Source organism: Oncorhynchus mykiss, chromosome 2 (assembly GCF_013265735.2).
Source record: "Oncorhynchus mykiss isolate Arlee chromosome 2, USDA_OmykA_1.1, whole genome shotgun sequence".
In the NCBI taxonomy this organism is placed as follows: Eukaryota; Metazoa; Chordata; class Actinopteri; order Salmoniformes; family Salmonidae; genus Oncorhynchus; species Oncorhynchus mykiss.
Window position 1 is genome coordinate 70610353 of NC_048566.1, and position 25851 is coordinate 70636203.

The 25851-nt window shown below is 41.7% G+C and overlaps 1 pseudogene; it reads right to left on the reverse strand.

Moving 5' to 3' along the window:
- The window catches only part of LOC110501848, a 90325-nt pseudogene that overhangs the window by 58090 nt on the left and 6384 nt on the right, over positions 1-25851 (reverse strand).

Below are 25851 nucleotides of genomic sequence, written 5' to 3' on the forward strand. Positions count from 1 at the left end.
AAAGGCGTTGATCTGGACCGACCATCAAGCTTTTCTGATGATCCATTAGCTAAGGGTCACTTTAGATGTTTGTTTTACAGGAAATCAATGTATGTTGATGTGTTAATCACGTTTACATTGGGATGTACATGATGGAGATGAACATGAACGGACATCCCACCTTAGCTTCTGCTGCTCCTCCTCCTGTTCAGTGGCACATCTCTTCCACTGATAGTGGACTATAGTATCACTCCTGTTCACTATGGAGACTGAGCTTTGGTTGGCCATGGAAATGTAGGTTGTCTCCACTATGACAGAGTTCCTAGCCAGCCTCACATTCACGTCTGTAGACACTCCACACAGACTGATGTAAACATCCTCCCCGGAGGAGAAACAACAGACACACACAGCTACTGGATTATCTAACAACTCATTAAGAGTACTATAGCTGGGCAATGTACATACACTGTATGTAGAACGTCAAAAGTACATGTGGGTAGATTCTAAAATACAGGCCTTTTCTATTAGTAATGGGGGGAAAAATTGATACAGTTACATTTCGGGATATTATTTTTGAGTTTTGGTTTAGCTGTACCTGTACCAAAACTCCAGTATTTTTCCTTTATAGTTTTTTCACCATCTTCTTTTTAAATTGTGAGCAAATTTGTTAACAGCACTTTATTTCCATGACGGATGAAAACTTGTTTTCTCATGGCTCTCTCTTGTCTCTCTGTGTAATTAGGGTGATGGTACGAGGGCCAGATTGGGAATTTAGCCAGGACACTCTTACGATACTGTAAGTGTAAGTACAATGGGATCTTTAGCGACCACAGAGAGTCAGGATACATGTTTAACATCCCATCCAAAAGACAGCACACTACTCAGGGCAATGTCCCCAATCACTGCCATGGGGCACTTTTTTAAACCAGAGGAAAGCGTGCCTCCTACTGGACCTCCAACACCACTTCCAGCAGCCGCTGGTCTCCCATCTAGGGACCAACCAGGACCAACCCTGCTTAGCTTCAGAAGCAAGCCAGCAGTGGAATGCAGGGTGGTATGCTGCAATAAAATGACAGTATCGAATTGCAATACATAGTGTATCGGAACCAAAATATTGTGATAATTTAGTGTCGTGAGGTCCCTGTCAATTCCCAGCCCTATTTTCTAAACAGTTCATTATCTGTCAGGACTTTATGGCAAAGCCACAAATGTGATGCTATAGTCTAGCCCAGTAGTCTAGTAGTCTAGTGTTTCTTAAACCTTTTCTATGCGAGACCCAAATGAGAAATGTACCATCCTCCCATGATCCAAATCGTTATCCAAAGATACTGTGTGATGATAGATTCTCATAACTGCAACCCACCTCTCACATGCCCAGGGTCCACCAGGGCCCATAGTTTCAGAAACCCTGGTCCAGCCAGTGGGCTACTGTTGGTCGGTGCTTCATAATTGGTCATGGAGATGGCGCTGTTGGATTAGCATGACAGGTAGGCTATACTCTGTCTGAGCCATCCACTACAATTACAGAGTCTCTCTTGGACCAAGTGACACAAAACACATGGTTCCCACCGGAGCAGTCAGCTTACAGAATGAAAACAGAAAAACAATGCAAAAATCAGCCTGTGGAATATGTAAATACTTTGAGCATTTTGTTTTGTTTGGCTAGTTTGGATACATTCAAAACAGAACCATGGTGCTTTAGCAGAGATCCCAATCTGACCCTAACGAGTGAACCAAGACACAATTGAACCCCAAATTAAATAGGCTGGTATTCAAATTGCATCCTGGATTTAAACAAGCAGGAAGCACTAGGCAGCCATCAAACTTTATTTAGCCAAAATGAGTTTTGTGTTAGATTCAAGTAATATAATACAATTAAACCCAATGTGATGATGTGGATGATTATCTAATAGGCTTTATTATTATTATTCTTACTACAATTTATCCACAACGGTATAGTCACATTTAACATTATTCATATTTTCTTCAAGGCCAAATGAGCTAAATCCATCAATAAGAATAAACCTGTAACAGAGAAGCCCTACTGCAGATTTACAAACAAATTAAATGTCCCTTGGCTCCGCAGAGCAAGAGAGGGAGGAGGAGGAGGGGGGCATCTGAGTCCTGGTTCCTTGGAGAATGCACTGAGTAAACACATACTGAAAGTGCACATGAACAGTCTTTACCATTGCATCAATGACATACTGACTGACAGACTGACTGACTGACCAACTGTGGTAGATACCCTAGACAAATAGGCTAGACAGACAGGCTAGACAGACAGGCTAGACAAATAGGCTAGACAGACAGGCTAGACAGACAGGCTAGACAGACAGGCTAGAAAAATAGGCCAGACAGACAGGCTAGACAGACAGGCTAGACAGACAGGCTAGACAGCTATGCTAGACAGATTGGCTAGACAGACAGGCTAGACAGATAGGCTATACAGACAGGCTACACAGACAGGCTAGAAAGATAGGCTAGACAGACAGGATAGACAGACAGGCTAGACAGACAGGCTAGACAAATAGGCTAGACAGACAGGCTAGACAAATAGGCTAGACAGACAGGCTAGACAGACAGGCTAGACAGACAGGCTAGACAGATAGGCTAGACATACAGGCCAGACAGACAGGCTAGACAGACAGGCTAGACATATAGGCTAGACAGACAGGCTAGACAGACAGGCTAGACAGACAGGCTAGACAAATAGGCTAGACAGACAGGCTAGATAGACGGGCTAGATAGACAAGCTATGCAGATAGGCTAGACAGACAGGCTAGACAGACAGGCTAGATTGACAGGCTAGACAGACAGGCTAGACAGACAAGCTAGATAGACAGGCTAGACAGACAGGCTAGACAGACAGGCTAGACAGACAGGCTAGATTGACAGGCTAGACAGACAGGCTAGACAGACAAGCTAGATAGACAAGCTAGATAGACAGGCTAGATAGACAGGCTAGACAGACAGGCTAGACAGACAGGCTAGATAGACAGGCTAGATAGACAAGCCAGACAGACAGACTCACACTTGAATTGTGTAGTAAAAAACATGTTGTTGTGTCTTTTCAGATAGTTCCACAACAGGCTCATTAGTACTTAGTAGTCCACCCAGTGGGACCAGTCTGTAGTCAAGTAAACTGTCCCTGTGGATTTCCTTGCCCTTATTCCACAAATGTGAGTAAATAATTCAGGTAGTGAAATTGAAATAACAAGCAATTTAGGCTTTGTTTTCCAATAAGAAGCCTGAGACTACAGTATACCTAAATCCAATGCTGGAAAACAGTCCATCTGTATCAAAAATGATGTAAAGCCTACAGTACTCTACAGTACTCTACCCCTTTAAAATATTAGTGAAAGAACGATAAATGTACTTAAGACATTATATACACCTCCTGTAACCATGCATCTTTTATCTGCAAAATGAGGGATGCAGATTAGGCCATACAGTACAGTTAAATGATCTCATTAAAAAATATCTTCAAAGAACTTACTATGAAGGATTGGCTTGACAGTTTGTCTCTGAAATGGGTGTCTCAGATCAAGTCAGATGAAGGACAACATCCAGGGATAAGGAGCTTATTCATTAAGACATTCGTATCAATGTCACAACCTCATAACCTCACTTTGTATTTGATCCACCAAGTTCTCCTGTTGAACACCGAAGTAGACGTATTACAGTGGATAGACTGTGAGAATTCAGTGAAAGCACTCTGTTGGGACGCAGGGACAATGCAAGGTGGGTAAGCAAGCTAGCTACTATAGTTGCTGCCCAGATAAATAACTTACTGTTGTCTCAGGAGGAACCATGGATGGTTAATAGCATCTCTAGAGCAAATATACACTTAAAACCAGCATGTACACTAAGTGTACAAAACACTATGAACACTGCTCTTTCCATGACATAGACTGAACAGGTGAATCCAGGTGAAAGCTATGATTATTGATAATTTGTTAAATTGCCCTCGATTGATGTCACTTGTTAAATCCACTTCAATCAGTGTAAATGAAGGGGAGGAGACAGGTTTTAGAAGGATTTTTAAGCCTTGAGACAATTGAGACATGGATTGTGTATGTGTGCCAATCAGAGGGTCACTGGTCAAGACAAAATACTTACGTGCCTTTGAACGGGGTATGGTAGTAGGTTTCAGGCACACAGGTTTGTGTCAAGAACTGCAACACTGCTGGGTTTTTCACGCTCAACCGTTTCCCATGTGTATCAAGAATGGTCCACCACCCAAGGACATCCAGCCAACTTGACACAACTGTGGGAAGCATTGAAGTCAACTTGGGCCAGCATCCCTGAGGAACACTTTCGACACTTAAAGTCTATGCCCCGACAAAATGAAGGCTCTTTTGAGGGCAAAAGAGGAGGGGGAGGGGTGTTCTTAAATGTTTTGTACACTCAGTGCATAATGACAAACAAAAAAAAGAATTGATATTATATTTTTACGTTATCATATGTCAGGTGCAATAAAGCTGTGATATACTTGTATGTCCTACAAAAAAAGAGAATAGAAAAGAGGGGGAAATGAAGGCACCATAATTATCGCTGAAATCCTGATGCTATGACAACTGTTGACAGGCAGGGAACATTAGCCTCTCTCCCACACTGCTCAAGCCAATCTCATGCTTTCATCATCTCATTTTCTCAAGAGATTAATTCTGCACAGCCATCAGTTTCCAGGCTATGCAGAGGATATTTTAACCTCAGCTGATACTACTGCTGAAAGTTCTCCATTTGCTTGCCCATGCTGCATTTGACAATAGACTGTGTGAGTGTGTGTGTGTGTGTGTGTGCGTGCGTGCAAGCTTGTGCCTGTGTGTGTGTGTGTGTGTGAGAGAGAGCTCCTGTGCTTTCCTAAAAGAGTCTAGGCTAAACTCATCAAGGAACTGTCTCTTTGTTCCTAAATAAACACACACAAAAAAGTCAATATGAGCAGCGATAAGACTATAACTAATTCATTCATTCCAATAGCAAAGGTAGCCTGTCTTGAACCCAAGGATAGCATTTCTCACCAGAATTGACTTTGAGGTTTTTTTACTGTGTGAATATTGTTGCTGGTTTTTATCTAGCACATCAAAAGAACAGGAGAGAGTACCATTTCTTGTCTCCTGTCACCTAGCATCCAAGTATTCAGACAGGAGCAAAGATAGCAACCTGACCGCTGTTTTCATTATTGTGTTGATTTTAGGAAAATGACATAGCAGTGACTGGGGAGCTGGATTCATATCTAACGAGATGGTTATCATATTGAATCTCAGTAACTAGCAGTCACACCCTTGAGCAAAGGAGGCTAATTTGTGACGCATCAGCTACAGTTCAATAAAATCTACAATATGTAAATGTGTTCAAGATGAGGGTTTCTCGAGGGCAAATTAATAAATCAATAGATCGATTGATTAGAATAGATGGATACTGTCTGTAAAGTAACATCAGAGAGATAAATGCATCCCACCACTGCCAACATTTTACCATGGTTAAAATGATATGTTCATGGGTCAAACATGTACTACTTGTCCAGTACTTCTTGACAAGATACTTATGACTTTCTGCCCAGAAATGTAAGTTTGAAGTCCCAATATGAGAGTGAGAGCCTGCAGTGAGGCTGCTCTCTGGCAGGCTCCATTCACTGACTCCAGAGTGTAACCTCCAGATCAGCTTAATCTGAAACATAGATGAGAAGGAGACAGGGAAAGGTGCTAAATTAAAAATGATATTCAACTGATGGGCCTAAAGTGGTCTTTTAGAGCAGAGCACTTTATAAAACGTTAATGCTGCTGCCCTTCAGTAGACCTGGATGTTTATGCAGTGAGACAGCAGAGCACCAAGCACCACCTGAGGCAAACACACACACACACACACACACACACACACACACACACACACACACAGACACGCACACACACACACACACACACGCACACACACACACACACACACACACACACACACACACACATACACACACACACACACACACACACACACACACACACACACACACACACACACACACACACACACGCACACACACACACACACACGCACATTCAGGGCTGCCCACTGGCCCACAGAGGTTTTGGAACCCCCCCTGGCCAGTTAATCATCCCCGTCAGTGGCCCATCATTCCTATCAGTGGCCCCTCATCCCCGTCAGTGGCCCACCATCCCCGTCAGTGGCCCATCATCCCCGTCAGTGGCCCATCATCCCCGTCAGTGGCCCATCATCCCCGTCAGTGGCCCATCATCCCTGTCAGTGACCATTCATCCCCGTCAGTGGCCCATCATTCCCGTCAGTGGCCCCTCATCCCCGTCAGTGGCCCATCATCCCTGTCAGTGGCCCCTCATCCCCGTCAGTGGCCCATCATCCCCGTCAGTGGCCCATCATCCCCATCAGTGACCCATCATCCCCATCAGTGGCCCATCATCCCTGTCTGTGGCCCATCATCCCTGTCTGTGGCCCATCATCCCTGTCTGTGGCTATTATTACAAAATGATTATGTTTATTATTTATCACATGCACACATAGCCTATAGCCTAGTTTGAAGACCGACAGTGGTCGGAAATGTTCCAAATGATGATAAATATCAGTAAATGCTAAGGCAAGAATGGGTATGCAAACCAGGTATAAAAACATCAGTCTTGAATCTGACCAAGCATCTCTGGAGAGATCTGAAAATAGCTATGCAGTGACGCTCCCCATTCAACCTGATAGAGCTTGAGAGGATCTGCACAGAAGAATGGGAGAAACTCCCCAAATAAAGGTGTGCCAAGCTTGTAACGTCATACTCAATTGTCAAATTGACTTGAATGTCAAGACCTGCACACACTCACACATGCACACTCACACCAATCAAGTACTCCTTTGTCTGTTATTGGTTTACTGTATCTCGCACAGATACAGTTCTCCATCACATCTTGCATTAACCTTTTAGCAACTTTCATGTTTGCTTTTTATTTTTATTTGACCCCTTTTTCTCTCCAATTGGTAGTTACAGTCTTGTCCCATCGCTGCAACTCCCTTACGGACTGGGGTGAGGCTAAGGTCGAGAGACATGCATCCTCCGAAACACAACCTTGCCAAGCCACACTGCTTCTTGACACACTGCTCGCTTAACCCGGAAGCCAGCAGCACCAATGTGTTGGAGGAAAGATCGTCCAACTGGCGACTATGTCAACGTGCATGCGCCAGGCCCGCCACAGTGCGAGGGGACAAGGACATCCCGGCCGGCTAAACCCTCAAATAACCCGGATGACGCAGGGCCAATTGTGCACTGCCTCATGGGTCTCGTGGCCACGGCCCAGCTGCGACACAGCCCGGGATCGAACCTGGGTCTGTAGTGACACCACAAGTACTACGATGCATCGCCTTAGACTGCTGCACCACTCGGGAGGCCCAAACAACTTAATTTCTACCAAAGAATTTCATTTCTACCAAAGACTTGTCACAATGATTAAGTGATAAAGCGGACTACTCTAAAACCTCCATCAACCCTGGATTTCACCATAGCCTGAACACTTTTTTTCAAATTGTTTTAACACTGCAATCACCTCTGAATTCCACATGGTCACTTCTCCAGCACACCCATCATCATCACAATCACAAACGTAGGACAGTTTAAGAGCTCTAATTAAAAATAAATAAATGCACATCCATTTACAGTCCAGCTGGAAAAGAAAGCAGTTCTATCAATATCTCAAACCATTAACTAGTATAATCACACAAAGAAATCAAGAGAGAAGTGTCTCCAGGGGCTGATAAAGCCCGTTCTAACTGGGCTGAGCACACTGCTGTAGGAACAGATAACACCCTCACCCCCAGCCATCCACACTCATAAATCTGTTAATAGGATATGCATAGAGGGTGTTTTCCCTCTATTCTAGGTGCAACCTGTGTGAAAGAGCAGAGATTAAAGACTGTGTGGATAAATGCTCCTGAAATGATTAGCACTGTTTTACCATTCCTGCTGCAGGGTCATTAGGGAGGGGATATTTTATTATTGTGTTCACAGCGAATGTATGGTAAACAGATTCATCCTTTTAGTTCCACTACACTTGATGTAGCTGATTATCTTTATGCAAAAATACTTATGTAACATGAGCGTGTGCGTTCATGTGTTTCTGTAAAGTAACTTACTAGTGCAGAGCTAGCACCTGTGTGCTAGCCTATTGCAAAGTGAGTTGGTCTATCGGTTGGGATTCTGGGGAGGGGTGTATAATGAGTATGTTTTGTACTTTGTAGGGGGAATTTTGTAGATGGTTGTGGAGTATAGATGCGTGGGTAACATCTGTATAATGCTGAATGTTTCCCTGACCATTTGAAAAGTTCCAGAAGATAGTGAATCTCTGCTAGCCAGACCTGTGAGGCGTAGCTGGTGCTTTAGAGTAATGGTCTTGCATGTGTATGGTAGTGAAGCAGCAGGTCCTCGTTGTGGTCTCCTTCAGTCTTGGGAAGGAAGTCCACCCTCACCTGCATGCTCTCACTAACATCAATGAGAAAGGGCTTGACAGAACAAAGGCATGAACAGGCAGGATTGGTTGGTTTAGCATAGGTTAGACTAGAACAGACTAGAGGCTGGAATAGACTCCTAGCATAGATCATATCTCACCTGTGTGTGCTAAGCTGGAACTGGGCCTCACTTTGGCACAATGTTGCGCACTAGCAGGGTCGGCAGTGAGGAGCACTTCACAGGGCACAGAGAGAGGTGCAGCTGGTAAGGGAAGTCTAGATTGGTCCACGCCACCCTAGAGAGGTTACTTTAAAAATTCACAAGGACAACGGAGGTAGACTTCAGATTCAACTTTGATCAGTTTCTTATGTACTTCCTGTTTAATGGCTTGCGCCTCAAGTGGTGCATGAAGGACACGGGAACATCTACAAGTTACTATATAACACATGCATAACTGAAGGTTCACTGCTGCTCCAATTGTTCAAATCATTATAACATTAAGAAAAGTATGCTTTTTCCTTGAGAAGCTGTCATCCAGACCTCATCGCTCACTATTGTCTCCATACTGATGAGTTGCTTCAAGGCCTGATTATGTTGCCAAGGGCCCTGAGCCTCTCTCTCTCTCTCTTTCTCACTCTCTCTCTCTCTCTCTCTCTCTCTCTCTCTCTCTCTCTCTCTCTCTCTCTCTCTCTCACACACGCACACAAACACACTGCTATAGTATAGCTACAGCACTCTGTATTCATGTGCAAACAAAGCAAAGCAGATTACCAAGCCATATAAGAGCCTGGAGAATGGAAGCTAATGGAGAGAGGGTAGGCGGTAGTGGAAACATTTCCTCTCATGCTCATCAAAGCACACTCTCTGATAGAATTACAGTGCAGAGGCGCATTAACAAGGAATATGAGCTTTGTCATTAATGTTTCACCGGGTTGTCATTACTGAATAGGAAATCTGAAGAATTGCAATCTTTCATTCAGACCAAATGTTATGAATGAGACTGGTTTCATAACTAGGCCTACATTTCTTTCAGGAATTTTCAGAACATAAGAAAGCAGGTTTTCCTTTGAAATCAGATAGAGGACATTTTATGAGCATCAATAGATTGAATTAAGTTGTAATAAAGTTTGAAACTCTTTTGATTTGATCCATAGCATTTAAATAAAACGTAAAGGTTTATTACAGTGTTCCAACTGTTTGTTAAGTGTGTTGCCATGATTTAAAAAAATGTCTTTGTGTTGACAGTACCTTGTTCTCCTGAGGTGTAAAGAGGACATTGAATGTGGACTCCATCCCTGGTGCCACTTTTTTACATACATCCACTGGACTGACCAATTTGAAATCCAGGGAGACTTCCTCCACCACCTTCACCAGCCGTGGACTCTGGAGACCAGACACACACACACACACACACACACACACACACACACACACACACACACACACACACACACACACACACACACACACACACACACACACACACACACACACACACACACACACACACACAAACCCACATACACGACTATACGCACACACACACACATACACACACACACACACACACACACACTTTGCCTTGAGGACAGCTTTGCACACTCTTGGCATTCTCTCAACCAGCTTCACTGCTGTAGCCGTGCTGGTTCAGTATGTCTTGAATTCTAAATAAATCACTGACAGTATCACCAGCAAAGCACCCCCACACCATAACACCTCCTCCTCCATGCTTTGCGGTGGGAAATACACCTGCAGAGATCATCCGTTCACCTACACAACGTCTCACAAAGACACAGTGAAATTTGGATTTCCACCAGTCTAATGTCCATTGCTCGTGTTTCTTGGCTCAAGCAAGTCTCTTATTATTATTGGTATCTTTTAGTAGTGGTTTCCCTTGCAGCAAAGAAGGCCTGATTCACGCAGTCTCCTCTGAACAGTTGAAGCATTTATTTGGCTGCAATTTCTGAGGCTGGTAACTCTAATGAACTTATACTCTGCAGCAGAGGTAAATCTGGGTCTTCAGTTCCTGTGGCAGTCCTCATGAGAGCCAGTTTCATCATAGCGCTTGATTGTTTTTGCGACTGTACTTGAAGAAACTTTCCAATTTCTTGGAATTTTCCTTGTTGACTGACCTTCATGTCTTAAAGTAATGATGGACTGTCATTTCTCTTTGCTTATTGGAGCTGTTCTTGCCATACTATGGACTTGGTCTTTTACCAAATAGGGCTATCTTCTGTATACCTCCACCAAAAACCTACCAAAAAACAATTAGCCAACAACAAATTCAATCCCTTTTAGACAACTTCATGGGTAAAACATTCCACTGTAATAGTGAAGGTGTGAACTTGTCAGTATAAAATATTAACAGTATATTTGTCACGTTCTGACCTTTATTTATAGTTTTGTATTTATTTAGTATGGTCAGGGCGTGAGTTGGGTGGGCAGTCTATGTTTGTTTTTCTATGATTTGGGTATTTCTATGTTTCGGCCTAGTATGGTTCTCAATCAGAGGCAGGTGTCTTTAGTTGTTTCTGATTGAGAATCATACTTATGTAGCCTGGGTTTCACTGTGTGTTTGTGGGTGATTGTTCCTGTCTCTGTGTTTTGCACCAGATAGGACTGTTTTTGGTTTTCCACGTTTGTTGTTTTTGTAGTGTTCGTGTTTCTTTTGTTATTAAACATGAATCAAAGAAACCACGCTGCATTTTGGTCCGCCTCTCCTTCACCACTAGAGAACCGGTACAATATTTGACCTCTCAGCTTCCCTTTCAAATCTAAAAATCTCAAATAGAAAACTGAACAACAATGACAAATGGTTTGATGAAGAATGCAAAAATCTAAGAAAGAAATTTAGAAACCTGTCCAACCAAAAACATAGAGACCCGGAAAACCTGAGTCTATGCCTTCACTATGGGGAATCACTAAAACAATACAGAAATACACTACGGAAAAGGAAGGAACAGCACGTCAGAAATCAGCTCAATTTAATTGAAGAATCCATAGACTCTAACCACTTCTGGGAAAACACTAAACAAACAACAACATGAAGAATTATCTATCCAAAATGGAGATGTATGGGTAAACCACTTCTCCAATCTTGTTGGCTCTATAACAAAGAACAAACAGCAAAAACATATACATGAGCAAATACAAATCTTAGAATCAACTATTAAAGACTACTAGAACACACTGGATTCTCCAATTACCTTGAATGAGCTACAGGACAAAATAAAAACCCTCCAACCCAAAAAGGCCTTTGGTGTTGATGGTATCCTCAATGAAATGATCAAATATACAGACAACAAATTCCAAATGGCTATACTAAAACTCTTTAACATCATCCTTAGCTCTGGCATCTTCCCCAGTATTTGGAACCAAGGACTGATCACCCCAATCCACAAAAGTGGAGACAAATTTGACCCCAAAAACTACTGTGGGATATGTGTCAACAGCAACCTTGGGAAAATCCTCTGCATTATCATTAACAGCAGACTCGTACATTTCCTCAGTGAAAACAATGTACTGAGCAAATTGGCTTTTAACCAAATTACCATACAACAGACCACGTATTCACCCTGCACACCCTAATTGACAAACAAACAAACCAAAACAAAGGCAAAGTCTTCTCATGCTTTGTTGATTTCAAAAAGGTCTTCGACTCAATTTGGCATGAGGGTATGCTATACAAATTGATAGAAAGTGGTGTTGGGGGAAAAACATGTGACATTATAAAATCCATGTACACAAACAACAAGTGTAGGGTTAAAAAACACACATTTCTTCCCACAGGGCCGTGGGGTGAGACAGGGATGCAGCTTAAGCCCCACCCTCTTCAACATGTATATCAACAAATTGGCGCGGGCACTAGAAAGGTCTGCAGCACCCGGCCTCACCCTACTAGAATCTGAAGTCAAATGTCTACTGTTTGCTGATGATCTGGTGCTTCTGTAACCAACCAAGGAGGGCCTGGGCCCTGACAGTAAATCTTAGTAAGACCAAATGAATGGTGTTCCAAAACAGGTCCAGTCATCAGGACCACAGATATAAATTCAATCTAAACACTGTTGCCCTAGAGCACACAAAAATACTATACATACCTTGGCCTAAACATCAGCGCCACAGGTAACTTCCACAAAGCTGTGAACGATCGGAGAGACAAGGCAGAAGGGCATTCTATGCCATCAAAAGGAACATAAAATTCAACATACCAATTAGGATCTGGCTAAAAAAACTCAATCAGTTATAGAACCCATAGTCCTTTATGGTTGTGAGGTCTGGGGTCCGCTCACCAACCAATAATTCACAAAATGGGACAAACACCAAATTGAGACTGCATTCAGAATTCTGCAAAAATATCCTCCGTGTACAACGTAGAACACCAAATAATGCATGCAGAGCAAAATCAGGCTGATTCCCGCTAATTATCAAAATCCAGAAAAGAGCCGTTAAATTCTACAACCACCTAAAAGGAAGTGATTTCCAAACCTTCCATAACAAAGCCATCACCTACAGAGAGATGAACCTGGAGAAGAGTCCCCTAAACAAGCAGGTCCTGGGGCTCTGTTCACAAACACAAACACACCCCACAGAGCCCCAGGACAGCAACACAATTAGACCTAACCAAATCATGAGAAAACAAAAGGATAATTATTTGACACATTGGAAAGAATTAACAAAAAAACAGAGCAAACTAGAATGCTATTTGGCCCTAAACAGAGAGTACACAGTGGCAGAATACCTGACCACTGTGACTGACTCAAACCTAAGGAAAGCTTTGACTATGTACAGACTCAGTGAGCATAGCCTTGCTATTGAGAAAGGCCGCCGTAGGCAGACCTGGCTCTCAAGAGAAGACAGGCTATGTGCACACTGCCCACAAAATGAGGTGGAAACTGAGCTGCACTTCCTAACCTCGTGCCCAATATATAACCATATTAGAGACACATATTTCCCTCAGATTACACAGAATCACAAAGAATTTGAAAACAAACCAAATTTTGACAAACTCCCATATCTCCTGGGTGAAATACCAGTGTGCCATCACTGCAGCAAGACATGTGACCTGTTGCCACAAGAAAAGGTCAACCAGTGAAGAACAAACACCATTGTAAATGTATTTTCCCTTTTGTACTTTAACCATTTGTACATCGTTACAACACTGTCTTTATTCTTTTGAAACTTCTGTGAGTGTAATGTTTACTGTTAATTTCTATTGTTTATTTCACTTTTGTATATTATCTACCTCACTTGCTTTGGCAAAGTTAACATATGTTTCCCATGCCAATAAAGCCCCTTGAATTGAACTGAATTGAAGAGAGAGAGAGAGTTGCTTTGCGAGGTACAGTGCAGGGAGTACAAAGTAGGAAACACTGAAAAGACCATCACTGAAACAAGAAAATACGAAATGTAGTTTGTCACATCAGATATACAGTGCATTCGGAAAGTATACAGACACCTTGTCTTTTTCCACATTTTGTTATTAGATAATATAGTGATTGACACAATAAGATAAATCCGTCTCTCACTCGTGTATTGACACAAACATCCTGTCATTCATCCTTATGAACTACACACAGTGCATTCGGAAAGTATTCAGACCCCTTGACTTTTTCCACATTTAGTTACTTTACAGCCTTATTCTAAAATGCATTCATTAATTGCTTTTCCTCATAAATCTACACACAATTCCCCATCATGACAAAGTGAAAACTAGTTTTGAAACATTTTTGCAAATTTAAAAAAAATGTAAAACAGAAATACCTTATTTACATATGTATTCCTTCCCTTTGCTATGAGACTCAAAATTGAGCTCAGGTGCATCCTGTTTCCATTGATCATTCTTGGGATGTTTCTGCAACTTGATTGGAGTCCACCTGAGGTCAATTCAATTGATTGGACATGATTTGGAAAGGCACACACCTGTCTATACAAGTCTCACAGTTGACAGTGCATTTAAGAGCAAAAACCAAGCCATGAGGATGAAGGAATTGTCCGTAGAGCTCCGAGACTGGATTGGGTCGAGGCACACATCTGGGTAAGGGTACCAAAAAATGTCTGCAGCATTGAAGGTCCCCAAGAACACAGTGGCCTCCATTATTCTTAAATGGAAGAAGTTTGGAACCACCAAGACTCTTCCTAGAGCTGCCAAACTGAGCAATCGAAGGAGAAGGTCCTTGGTAGAACCTTCCAGAAGGACAACCATCTCTGCAGCACTCCACCAATCAGGCCTTTATGGTAGAGTGTCCAGATTGAAGCCACTCCTCAGTAAAAGGCACACGACAGCCCGCTTGGAGTTTTCCAAAAGGCACCTAAAGGACTCTCAGACCATGAGAAACAAGATTATCTGGTCTGATGAACCCAAGATTGAACTATTTTGCCTGAATGCCCAGCATCACGTCTGAAGGAAAACTGGCACCATCCCTACGGTCAAGTATGGTGGTGGCAGCGTCATGCTGTCGGGATGTTTTTCAGTTGCAGGGACTGGGAGACAGGATCGAGGGAAAGATGAACGGAGTAAAGTACAGACAACCTGCTCCAGAGCGCTCAGGACCTCAGACTGAAGTCATCAAATTAAACAAATGTAAATTACACAACTGAAATATTTGATTAAAGTAAAGAAATGTGAATAAAGTATGGTTAATAAGTGATAAGCAGTAACGGGCAGTCACTACCATCATGGGACTTTTATGAATTGAATTGTGTTTTCGCAGCATTCAACCCACAAAATGCATAGTGCATTTAATGTTTCAAAAATAATCGAAACCGTAATCAAAAACCGTGAAACATTTTTTTAATCGAATCGAAATCGACCGACCTCAAAAAGCACAAATCGCTTAGCACTATCTTCTAATCAGCTAGTTTGCATGGGTGGGAGTTTCGACTTTCCATGGTGATTCCACTATGTGGTAAATTGGTTAATAGACCAATAACAAAGAGAGTTCCAAACCTCTCTGCCAATAACAGCTAGTTTTCAGTGTTCGCCTCCTCATTCAGACCTCTCCCACAGTCATAGAAAATGTTTTGCTTGAGAAATAGTTTTTTGCTAAAAAGCTATTTTTGCCCATTTTAATGGAAATCTATTACAGTAAGGTACTTAAAGGTGCAATCAACATTTGCTATTTATTTTTGGACATTTGCTATTTATTTTTGGATAAAATAATAATATGTACTCATTGATTCTTGAAGAATATATTTTATAAATGCTTCATGAGCTTAGTTCAACTGTCGTTCCCCATCAGAACCCAAATATCAAATATAATTTGATGATATACATTGACTTACACTTTAACAATTTATCTAATGTTGTGACTTTTGTTCGTTCAAGATATGTGTACATAAATACAATTTTCTATGATTATGACAAAAAATATTTTTTTAAGGTTATACATTACGATAATGAAATAAGTTATGAAATAAATGTGTATAATTGAATTTCAAATAAAAAATTGTCAGGATTTTGTTCATCTCAGGCCTTTTCATTAGAGGAGCAATGTTAACAAAATATAATTTTGGGAACTTTGAAAACTGTTGTGGTAATGATTTAGATTTTTGCATTGGTAGTTGTGGAAATTGTGGTAAAATGCTAAATATCTGTTAAAAATAAATAATAATTATGAAATACAATAGAAAATTACAGATCCTAATCTCAGTGATCCAAGAGGAAATTTATTGAAAAATACCACAATAATTTTTTTGTCAAATGTCAGTTTCTTGAGAATGACCAATTTAGAGATTCAGGATTTATGTGACAAGTAAATGAAAGGAATTGACTGTACAGTCAATATTATTTTCTAGGCATGGGACTGCAGTGAGACATGTCTTAATATCATACAGTGCCTATTCATACACCTTGACTTACTCCACGTTTTGTTGTGTTACAGCCTGAATTCAAAACTGATTACATACAGTGCCTTGCGAAAGTATTCGGCCCCCTTGAACTTTGCGAACTTTTGCCACATTTCAGGCTTCAAACATAAAGATATAAAACTGTATTTTTTTTGTGAAGAATCAACAACAAGTGGGACACAATCATGAAGTGGAACGACATTTATTGGATATTTCAAACTTTTTTAACAAATCGAAAACGGAAAAATTGGGCGTGCAAAATTATTCAGCCCCTTTACTTTCAGTGCAGCAAACTCTCTCCAGAAGTTCAGTGAGGATCTCTGAATGATCCAATGTTGACCTAAATGACTAATGATGATAAATACAATCCACCTGTGTGTAATCAAGTCTCCGTATAAATGCACCTGCACTGTGATAGTCTCAGAGGTCCGTCAAAAGCGCAGAGAGCATCATGAAGAACAAGGAACACACCAGGCAGGTCCGAGATACTGTTGTGAAGAAGTTTAAAGCCGGATTTGGATACAAAAATATTTCCCAAGCTTTAAACATCCCAAGGAGCACTGTGCAAGCGATAATATTGAAATGGAAGGAGTATCAGACCACTGCAAATCTACAAAGACCTGGCTGTCCCTCTAAACTTTCAGCTCATACAAGGAGAAGACTGATCAGAGATGCAGCCAAGAGGCCCATAATCACTCTGGATGAACTGCAGAGATCTACAGCTGAGGTGGTAGACTCTGTCCATAGGACAACAATCAGTCGTATATTGCACAAATCTGGCATTTATGGACACCAAACATGTGGAAGAAGGTGCTCTGGTCAGATGAAACCAACATTGAACTTTTTGGCAACAATGCAAAACGTTATGTTTGGCGTAAAAGCAACACAGCTGAACACACCATCCCCACTGTCAAACATGGTGGTGGCAGCATCATGGTTTGGGCCTGCTTTTCTTCAGCAGGGACAGGGAAGATGGTTAAAATTGATGGGAAGATGGATGGAGCCAAATGCAGGACCATTCTGGAAGAAAACCTGATGGAGTCTGCAAAAGACCTGAGACTGGGACGGAGATTTGTCTTCCAACAAGACAATGATCCAAAACATAAAGCAAAATCTACAATGGAATGGTTCAAAAATAAACATATCCAGGTGTTAGAATGGCCAAGTCAAAGTCCAGACCTGAATCCAATCGAGAATCTGTGGAAAGAACTGAAAACTGCTGTTCACAAATGCTCTTCATCCAACCTCACTGAGCTCGAGCTGTTTTGCAAGGAGGAATGGGAAAAAATGTCAGTCTCTCGATGTGCAAAACTGATAGAGACATACCCCAAGCGACTTACAGCTGTAATCGCAGCAAAGGGTGGCGCTACAAAGTATTAACTTAAGGGGGCTGAATAATTTTGCACGCCCAATTTTTCAGTTTTTGATTTGTTAAAAAAGTTTGAAATATCCAATAAATGTCGTTCCACTTCATGATTGTGTCCCACTTGTTGTTGATTCTTCACAAAAAAATACAGTTTTATATCTTTATGTTTGAAGCCTGAAATGTGGCAAAAGGTTGCAAAGTTCAAGGGGGCCGAATACTTTCGCAAGGCACTGTAGATGTTTTTCTCTCACCCATCTACATACAATACCCCAAAGTGAAAACATGTACAGAAATATTTATTTTACATAAGTATTCATGCATTTACATGCACCTCTGGCAGCGATTATAGCTTTGAGTCTTTCTGGGTGTCTCTAAGAGCTTTATACACCTGGATTGTGCAACATTTGCCAATTATTCTTTTGAAAATTATTCAAGCTCTGTCAAATTGGTTGATGATTATTGCTAGACAAAGATTTTCAGCTCTTGCCATAGATTTTCAAACAGATTTAAGTCAAAACTGTAACTCGGCCTCTCAGGAACGTTCACTGTCTTCTTGGTAAGTAACTCCTGTGTAGATTTGCACTTGTGTTTTAGGTTATTGTCCTGATGAAAGGTGAATTAATCTCCCAGTGTCTGGTAGAAAGCAGACTGAACAAGGTTTTCCTCTAGGATTTTGCCTGTGCTTAGCTCCATTCCGTTTCCTTTATCCTGAAAAACTCCCCAGTCATAATGATTAAAGCATACCCATAACATGATGCAGCCACCACTATGCTTGAAAATAAGGAGAGCGGTACTCAGTAATAGATTAGATTAGTATTGTGGAGTAACTACAATGTTGTTGATCCATCCTCAGTTTGCTCCTATCACCGTAATTTAACTCTAACTGTTTTAATGTCATCATTGGCCTCATGGAGAAATCCCTGAGTGGTTTCCTTCCTCTCCGGCAACTGAGTTAGGAAGGACGGCTCTATCTTTGTAGTGACTGGGTGGATTGGTACACCATTCAAAGTGTAATTAATAACTTAGCTGTCTACCAATAGGTGCCCTTCTTGTGAGGTATTGGAAATCCTCCCTTGTCTTTGTGTTTGAATCTGTGTTTGAAATTCACTGCTCGACTGAGGGACCTTACAGATAATTGTATGTTTTGGGTACAGAGATGAAGTAGTCATTCAAAACTCATGTTCAACACTATTATTGCACACAGAGTGAATCCATAAAACGTATTATGTGACCTGTTAATCAAAGGAGTTGATTACTTTTTGACTCAAGACATTTCAGATTTTCATTTTTTATGAATTTGTACAAATTTCTAAAAACATAATTCCACTTTACCATTATGGGGGATTGTGTGTCGGCCTTTGACCAAAAATCTCAATGTAATCCATTTTAAATTCAGGCTGTAATACAACAAAATGTGGAAGAAGCCAAGGGATGTGAATACTTTCTAAAGCACTGTATGTTTTCTCCTTGCATCTTAAATGTAACTATGCAGTACAGCTTCAATGTGCTCATGAAGATTTTGAATAAAGAGGGAATTCATATTCATATTTCCATAATTATTACATTATGTGTCTCTCTACATCTCCCCTAACCTTAGCACAAACAAATAGAATATTTGACTCAAACATAATCATTTAAAATATGATATACGTATATGATCATACATCTCATTATACAACAGATTTACCAAATTAAAATAAGTTGGAGCTGATTTACTGGTGGTTTTGCAGTCTTTTATGTCCAACAATAAAACAAAAACTATTATTTATACATTTGTTTTGCTCAGAAAACTTAAGGGGACAAATAAAATCACCTGTGATGGTACCCGTCTCAGGGAAGCTCATCTGCGTGCTCGTCGTCCTTACCAGGGCCTTGACCTAAATGCAGTTCGGCGTTGTAATCGACTTCAGTGGGAAAATGGTCACCTTCGATGGCCACTGGCATGCTGGGGAAGTGTGCTCTTCACGGATGAATCCCTTTTTCGACTGTACTGGGCAGATGGCAGTATGATGTCGTGTGGGCGAGTGGTTTGCTGATGTCAACGTTGTGAACAGAGTGCACCATGGTGGCGTGGGGTTATGGTATGGGAAGGCATAAGCTATGGACAATGAACACAATTGCATTTTACCTATGGCAATTTGAATGCACAGAGATACTGTCGTTCCATTCATCCGCCGCCATCACCTCATGTTTCAGCATGATAATGCATGGCTCCATGTCGCAAGGATCTGTACACAATTCCTGGAAGCTTATAATGTCCCAGTTCCTCCATGGCCTGCGTACTCACCAGACACCACCCCGATTTAACACATTTGGGATGCTCTGGATCAACATGTACGACAGTGTGTTCCAGTTCCCACCAATATCCCGCTTCGCACAGCCATTGAAGAGGAATGGGACAACATTCCACAGGCCACAATCAACAGCCTGATCAACTCTATGTGAAGGAGATGTATTTTGCTGCATGGGGCAAATGGTGGTCACACCAGATACTGACTAGTTTTCTGATCCATGCCCCTACCTTTATTTTTAAGGTAGCTGTGACCAACAGATGCATATCTGGTAACTAATGCACTCATAGTTGTTCTTTAATGGGGGTAGCAAGGGGTAATAATGCACAATGCACATCATCTGGGCAAGTCCAGAGGTTTTATTATGTTGGGAATCGATGTTGCATTTCATAGTAATTTTACCTGGTCTCCTAATGTCTGTGACTTCCACAATGCATTATCAACATTCATCTCCATGTTCTAATGATTTTACGCTACCTCTTTTCTCATATCCACATAAGAAGATATAATTGTGTTCTTCAAGTGTAGAGTTATAAGAAGCCTATTGTTTTCCGTATGCATCATGCTGTCTCAGAGAACTAAGTTCATTTCATAGTTGGCCTATTTCACTTCATGTGAAAGAGGAGAGGATGTACTGTAGGTGTTACTATAAAACAGTCTGTGGTCTGCTCCAGAAACACCATTCCTCATTGATGAATGGTGCCCACAACTGAGAGAGGCTAATGAAAAAGATAACAAGCATTGCAGCGTAAAGATTGTCAGGCCATTTCAAGTGTCAAAAACGGACATTCTCCAGATTTCATGCACTTCATGCGCAGAACACTTTCACCTTTGAATAATGATCTGACAGTTACAATCTCATTTAAAATGTACACAATATGTCAGTCAGATATATGGGGTTGGGTATTCACACTTTCCGCTAAGGTCTAGGTACCCTATGCATTAAATCTAGAAGCTAGGCCTTACAATAGATTCCCTTGACCTACCTCTTACCCCATAACTGGGTTTTAGGAGATACATATTTTCTAACTGTAATTGAGCCCATTTAAATGATGGTTCTACTCATGATTCAGCCCTTTCATCTGATTAATTACAGTAAATTTAGTGTTTGTTCTGGGGCACTTTTTAATGGAGAATCCAATCACGTATTGCTGTGGCACATGTGGAGCTATAATTAATGACATGTGGGCATTGTGTCCTTATAACCTCTGCTGTACAATTATCACTGGGAAGTCAGCCGGATCAAGCAACTCTCCAGATCTACCCACTCTTCACATGTCTTGTATACTGAGTTTATCATGTACAGTTATAATTAATATTCTTTGTTTAACTGATTAAACTGATTTAACAGATTTTTGTTGTACTTATTTGTGTGTTGTGTTTTTAATATCAGCCCTTTTGGGCTTCCAACCTCACCTGCACATCGTTTTTACCAGTTGTTTTATCTGTACTGTTGTGTCTTTCACTTCTTTTCTTTGGTGCGAATAAATAAAATGTAGAACTTAAAAAGATTGCTGCTCGCTCAGCTTGGTCTTGAAATATAATGTCCACATCAACCCTCCACGCATCTCTGGCCCCGAAACCCACCCTGCCCTACCTTGTCATTGTTACGGAGAATCTCATAGGTCTCATAGGTCTCAAGGCATATCATTCTGGAACACAATCTCTGAGGGTTATGGTTGGAACATGGCCTTTGTTCACATCTACAGTGGAGAACTGAGAACAGCACAGAGAAACAGTTCAAAAGGGTAGGAAGGAACAATAAAAGATTTCCCATCATCGCTTTTCTGATCAAGCCACATTGCACATTTAGTAACAAAAATGTCACAAAATAAAAGAACATAATAATGTAAATCCTTAAAGTCACTTTAAATGGCCTCTATAACTATTAGGTCACTGCTGACTAAGGGAAAGCTGCTTCCAGGTGAGGTTCATAAACTGAACTTAATTAGCCTATATCAAAATGACCATCTCATAATGATGACGCATGCTGTGTGATGAACTGACTTAAACCACTGACGTTGTTCAAATGGACTCCAACCAATTAGTCAGCTTCTAAGTCAAACAGAGGATCACTTGATTTGAGACCCTTTACTCCTGTTTGACTTCCTTTTTATCAGCTTTGATTTATTAAGCTGCATTCTTTCTGCTAATGTACATACTGCTTACACAAGCTGGTAAAAAAAAGCCCTGATGTTAGCTAGCATTAGTGTTACAGAGGCAATAAAAAGCCCCTGTTGCAGAGGCATTTATTTTTATATTGTAAATATCCAAAATAAGCTTTGGCAATATGTACATTGTTACATCATGCCAATAAAGCGAATTGATTTTTTTTTAAATTGAGAGAGAGAGAGGAGGGAGAGAAAGAAAGCGAGAGAGAAGAGGGAGAGAGAGAGAGAGAGAGAGAGGGAGAGAGAGAGAGAGAGAGAGAGAGAGGGAGAGAGAGAGAGAGAGAGAGAGAAAGAGAGAAACAGAGAGAGAGAGAGAATGGAGAGAGAGAAAGAGAGAGAGGGAGAGAGGGGGAGAGAGAGAGCGAGAGAGAGAGAAGGAGAGATAGTAAGGGAGATAGAGAAAGAGAGAGAGAGAGAGAGAGGGGAGGGGAGAGAGAGAGAGAGAGAGAGAGAGCGAGAGGATCAGAGGTCAGATGCTTTATAAGATGAGAAAAATGTCTGTCTGTTCTTTCACATTCCCACAGTAAATGAAATGATGTTCCTCTATAATCAATCCAATCTAATCCACTTTATGTTCTAGGGAAGGAAGAAGGGGTGGATGCACAGTCCTATTTACAGAGGCACGCTTCATGCATGTTGCAAAAAAAAAAAGCTAAAAGTGACATGAATCCCATCCAGGGCCATTTTATGGTGTAAAAGCTGAGCAATATGTTGAAACCATACACTAACATCAATCAGGTTGGGATAAATAGCCTAGGATCTGATTAGTTGTTTTCTTGTTTGATACAAGCTTTTGGCCACTGTATTATCAGTAGCCTAATATTTATAAATGCATTGTTCTCCAAAATGTGTGGTGGATGCATCTCATGTGTGTTAGCCAGGTTCTTCTGTGTAGATTGGGACATCTCATGTAAAAATAAAAAAAACAGCAGATGGTGTCAGCTACAATGGCCACGTGGATTGAATTTGTTTGTTTTTTGGTGAGCCAACCTCAGCAAAAAAATGTATCCAAAGAGACCTACAGTATCTGAGGCGATGCTGAGCATCTCTTTATCACCAGCAGACTTCTCCCCATCTTTACAACAATTTAATCAATATGCCTTAACCATGACAATTTACAGTCTAAGGCGACAACAAGAAGTTTAGTCTCCTCAACTTGCTCAAGAGTCACATCATTCATTACCAGATTCAGCTGAGGTCTAGAACTGTCATGTTGGCATGAGGGATCGGGAGACAGGCGCAGGGATGTGTAACAGTTTTTTTTAATTCAGCCCCAAATTACGGCGTGCCCTGTAAAGGCCAAACAAACACGTAACAAAAACAGGGTTGAATAAATAACACACGCGCACAAGACCATTAATCATCTGCGCAATCCACAAGGGCACGAAAGCCCAAAACACACAACACAGGTACTCACACGCAGTGCTTAAAGCTAGTGAGGGAGATAAGTGTTTCCAGTTTCAGAGATTTTTGTAGTTCGTTCCAGTCAGGAGAGGCGGCCAAAGGAAGAATTGGTTTTGGGGGTGACCAGAGAGATATACCTGCTGGAGCGCGTGCTACAGGTGGGTGCTGCTATGGTGACCAGCGAGCTGAGATAAGGGGGGACTTTACCTAGCAGGGTCTTGTAGATGACCTGGAGCCAGTGGGTTTGGCAATGAGCATGAAGCGAGGGCCAGCCAACAAGAGCGTACAGGTCGCAGGGGTGGGTAGTAATGGGGCTTTGGTGACAAAACGAATGGCACTGTGATAGACTGCATCCAGTTTATTGAGTAGGGTGTTGGAGGCTATTTTGTAAATGACATCGCCGAAGTCAAGGATTGGTAGGATGGTCAGTTTTACGAGGGTATGTTTGGCAGCATGAGTGAAGGATGCTTTGTTGCCAAATAGGAAGCCAATTTTAGATTTCACTTTGGATTGGAGATGTTTGATGTGAGTCTGGAAGGAGTGTTTACAGTCTAACCAGACACCTAGGTATTTGTAGTTTTCCACATATTCAAAGTCACACTGAACTCTATCAGAGAAGTAGTTGGTGAAGGCAATCATTTGAGAAACCAAGGCTGTCGAGTCTGCCGATGAGGATGTGGTGATTGACAGAGTCGAAAGCCTTGGCCAGGTCATTGAATACGGCTGCACAGTATTGTTTCTTATCGATGGCGGTTAAGATATCGTTTAGGACCTTGAGCGTGGCTGAGGTGCATCCATGACCAGCTCTGAAACCAGATTTCATAGCGAAGAAGGTATGGTGGGATTCAAAATGGTTGGTAATCTGTTTGGCTTTCGAACACCTTAGAAAGGCAGGGTAGGATAGATATAGGTCTGTAGCAGTTTGGGTCAAGAGTGTCCCCCCTTTGAAGAGGGGGATGACAGCAGCTGCTTTCCAATCTTTGGGAATCTCAGACGACACGAAAGAGAGGTTGAACAGGCTAGTAATAGGGGTGGCAACAATTTCGTCAGATAATTTTAGAAAGAAAGGGTCCAGATTGTCTAGCCCGGCTTATTTGTAGGGGTCCAGATTTTTCAGCTCTTATAGAACATCAGCTGACTGGATTTGGGAGAAGGAGAAATGGGAAGGCTTGGGCGAGTTGCTGTGGGGGGTGCAGTGCTGTTGACCGGGGTAGGGGTAGCCAGGTGGAAAGCATGGCCAGCCGTAGAAAAATGCTCATTGAAATTCTCAATTATAGTAGATTTATCGGTGGTGACAGTGTTTCCTATCTTCAGTGCAGTGGACAGCTGGGAGGAGGTGTTCTTATTCTCCATGGACTTTACTGTGTCCCAGAACTTTTTTGAGATTGTGTTGCAAATTTCTGCTTGAAAAAGCTAGCCTTGGCTTTTCTAACTGCCTGTGTATATTGGTTTCTAGCTTCCCTGAAAAGTTCCACATCACGGGGGCTGTTCGATGCTAATGCAGAACGCCATAGGATGTTTTGTGTTGGTTAAGGGCAGTCAGGTCTGGAGAGAACCAAGGGATATATCTGTTCCTAGTTCTACATTTCTTTGATGGTGCATGCTTATTTAAGGTGGTGAGGAAGGCATTTAAAAAATAACCAGGCATCCTCTACTGACGGGGTGAGATCAATATCCTTCCAGGATACCCCGGTCAGGTTGATAAGAAAAGCCTGCTCGCTGAAGTGTTTCAGGGAGCGTTTGACAGTGATGAGTGGAGGTCGTTTGACCGCTGACCCATTACGGATGCAGGCAATAAGGCAGTGATCGCTGAGATCTTGGTTGAAAACAGCAGAGGTGTATTTAGAGAGCAAGTTGGTTAGGATGATATCTATGAGGGTGCCCGTGTTTACGGCTTTGGGGTGGTATCTGGTAGGTTCATTGATAATTTGTGTGAGATTGAGGGCATCAAGCTTAGATTGTAGGATGGTTGGGGTGTTAAGCATGTTCCAGTTTAGGTCGCCTTTGCCATAGATTGCATCACCGCCCCCTTTGGCCGTTCTATCTTGTCTGAAAATGTTGTAGTTAGGGATGAAAATTTCTGAATTTTTGGTGGTCTTCCTAAGCCAGGATTCAGACACGGCTAGAACATCCGGGTTGGCAGAGTGTGCGAAAGCAGTGAATAAAACAAACTTAGGGAGGAGGCTTCTAATGTTAACATGCATGAAACCAAGGCTATTATGGTTACAGAAGTCATCAAAAGAGAGCGCCTGGGGAATAGGAGTGGAGCTAGGCACTGCAGGGCCTGGATTCACCTCTACATCACCAGAGGAACAGAGGAGGAGTAGGATAAGGGTACAG